Raw genomic sequence first — 3,580 nt, 5'->3', positions numbered from 1 at the left:
AATTTGTTAAAAAAAAAGTAAACTGAGGGAGGGAGAAAGGTGGGAGTGAGGGTAAAATGTGCAACAATGGAAAAAAAGCCCAGCAATTTTGATATTATAAATAAAAACTGAACAAAAATTATAAATAATGTAGGCCACTGGTAATAATTTCCTCAGATGAATGGCATGCTATTCTTTAGGCTAATAACAAAAGCATTTAATGTCCAACATTTAATGGAATCCTTACTAATTCTTGAAAATATAACATCAGGTTTCTAAATCAGTCTTGTTAAGAAATTTCTTGTACCTTATGCAAGTTTATCATATTATATTTTTCATTGGTAAAGATAATAGATGATTTTTGAAGATGAGAAGTTGCATCTCTATACTTCTAAGTATAAAAGCATGAATAAACTCGTGTTTGAGAAGCATAATATTGCATGGATTGCTAAAAGAACAAGCAAATATGCTTTAGAGAATGTGCAACCAGAGTGCTTTTTAGAGGCAAGAATGATGAAGCTTTGTCTCACATACTTTGGGCACAATGTTTGAAGGGGCAAGTCCTTGTAAAAGGACTTACTGCTAGGAAAGGTCAGCAAAGGAAGAGAAAACAGACAAAAAGGAGTGGCACAGTGACTGCAGTGATGGGCTCAAGTATATCAGGATGATGAGTATGGCACAGGATAGAGCATGGGTCAGATCTCTTGCCATTAGTCCAATACAGGTTCTTCAAAGGCAGAATTAAGTAGGAATTCTAATTACTCATAATTTCATTCATATTAAACTTTTTTACAATCTAAAAAAAAGAGAGCAGGGTTCAGAGCTGCTGTACATAAGATCCCTATGAGTCACAAGCAACTCAATGGCACATAACAGCAACTAGTTAAACATGTATGGGGACCCACGGGGGGAGGAGCGGGAGCAGAGGGGTGAGGATGTATAGAGGAAAATTACAGGGTTGCACAATTTAGTGACTGGAGGGAGGGAATAAAGGAAATGGGAAAGATATAGTGGAAACCTGAAAAGACAGGGTAATGGTGAGCATAGTCCAACGGTGATTTTTTTTTAAACAAAGTGTATGGGAATGATTGTATGAAACATAATGTTAATGAAACAAGGTGTAATTTAAAAAAAACTAAATAAGGAAAAAAGAAAGGGAAAAAAAGAAACAAAACCACCATGAATTATATCTGTTGTTGTTGCTGTTGTTAGGTGAGATCGAATACAACTCATAGTGACCCTATGAACAAAAGATCTGAACCCAGTCCTGTTCTGCACCATCCTTGCACTCCCTGACACACAAGGGCCCATTGCAGCACTCATCATGTCAATCCACCTTGGTGAGGGTCTTCCTTTCCTTCACTGACCCTCCACCTTCCCCAACATCCTGTCCCTCTCCAAGGAATAATACCTCCTAACAACATGTGCCAAGAATGTGAGGCGAAGACTCATCATTCTTGCTTCCAAAGAGCACTCCTCCGGCTGTACCTTCTCCAAGACAAATCTGTTCATTCTTTTGGCCATCCATGGGATGTTCGATGCTCTTCTCCAAAACTACAGCTCAAAGACGTCAATTCTTCTGTCATCTTTACTCATTGTCCATATCTTAGATAGACAGCTAGTAAATTGGAAAGACTATGGCACCTTAGTCTTCAAACTGACACACTACTCTTCAATAATTTGGAAAAGCCCCTAACTGCAGATTTTCCAAGTACAATGAATGCATCTCCTTATTTCCTTATTGCTCGTACCAAGGGTGTTAATTGTGGATCCAAGCAAGATGAAACTGTTGACAGTTTCGATCTCCTCTCCATCCATCATGACACTACCTATTGGTCTATTGGTAAGAATCTTTGTTTTCTTTATATTGAGAAGTACTCTGTACTAAAGGGTGCATTCCTTTATCTTCTGCAACAAGTGCTTCAAGTCATCCTCACTTTCAGCGAGTAAGGTTGTGTCATCTGCATAACTCAGGTTATTGATGAATCTCCCTATAATCCTAATGCCACATTCCTCTTTATAGAGTCCAGCCTCTCAGATCATTTGCTCAGCATAGACTGAAGAAGAATGGAGATAGAATACAACCCTGCTCACTCCCTTCTCAATTCCAAACCATGCAATGCCCCCCCTGCTCTGTTCACAAAACAGCTTCCTGATCCAGATAAAAATTTCACATGAGCACAATCAAGTGCTCTGGGATTCTCATTCTTTTCAATGTCAGCCACAATTTATCATGAGCCACACAAATGACTTTACAGATTCAATAAAGCACAAATAGATGTTCTTCTGTTATTCCTTACTTTCAGTCAGGATCCATCTGACATCAGAAATTATATCCCTGCTTGCTCTTTATCAAGAATATCAGACTTGGTGGTTGTGTGCCTGTTATTCTGAGAAGCTATGTACAAGAGTAGTAGAAATATATCCTAATCTAGTTTGTCGTTGTTATTTTATAAGAGGCTTTTTAGTATGTGCTCTTCGGTTGATTTCCATGAGTAGGTGTCCCTTCTTTTTCTAAATGTAAAACACCATTGCTTAAAGGGAGGCAATCATAGATCAAGAATAGAAAGAATTCTTAGCTTTCATAAAGGATCCCCAAGTAATGTACCTCAAATGTAGCCATTACACATTTGTCATTGAAAATTTAAATATTTTAGTGATGAAGAATATATTCTAGGGGAACTTAAAGACTAAAATACTCTAGGAAAGAAGTTTTGGCAATTAGCTTTGAATAAATCAATCAATGGTGATCCTAGGAATTACAATGGTTCAGTTCCATTTTATTGAGGATTGTCATAAATTAGAGACTAACTGACAACAATAAGTGCATTGTTTAGAGACTTCAGCTTTGTGCATAAAGTTGTTTGTTTTGTTGCTTTACTAAGAAAATTAGCCTAACCAATCTGAATGTATTGTCTGACTCATTTATGTGACTAAGGATGGCTTAGTTTGTGTCAAGACTCCTGGGTATTACAAATGGTTAAATTCTTAGATACTAATGGAACAGTTGGTAGTTCAAATCTAGCCAGAAGCTTTTCAGAAAAGAAAAAAAAAATCTGGTGATCTACTCTGTGTAGCATAGTTCTACTGACATGCATGAGGCAGCCACAAGTAGGAGAAGACTATAGCAACTGTTATGTCAGATCTTTGTTAACCTGATGTAAACACTTTATCCATTTAAATCCCATAGCAAGCCTTTAGACAGATTGTAATCATACCCAATTCTCAGACTGAGGGTCAGCAAGTTGAAACACTTAAACTTGCACAGCTGCTGAGATATGTAGTTAAAATTTAAGCCAAGTCCAAGAGGTCTCTCTACCTCTGTGTGATTCAGGACAGCAGAAGTGGTGCCTAGTTTCTCCTCTACGTTATCTTTTAAGAAAGATAGAATTTACCTCTGCGCTTCTGTCCTAGAAAGGCAGTTTTCCTTGAACCTTAGTCCTGACAACTCATACCTGGATAACATTCAACAAAACACATGTTTCAGCTTTTAAGATAATAGTTTGTATTAAATCTTGTTTTCTTAGATTCCATCTTGTCAGCTTTTTTTTCTAATATGTCCTTTGCGTTGTGACTGCTTAAGAATGGAAATATAGAGTTC

This window comes from Elephantulus edwardii, unplaced genomic scaffold (assembly GCF_000299155.1).
Source record: "Elephantulus edwardii isolate Elephantulus edwardi_28Jun2011 unplaced genomic scaffold, EleEdw1.0 scaffold00408, whole genome shotgun sequence".
NCBI lineage: Eukaryota > Metazoa > Chordata > Mammalia > Macroscelidea > Macroscelididae > Elephantulus > Elephantulus edwardii.
Note: the sequence above shows the minus strand (reverse complement) of the source record.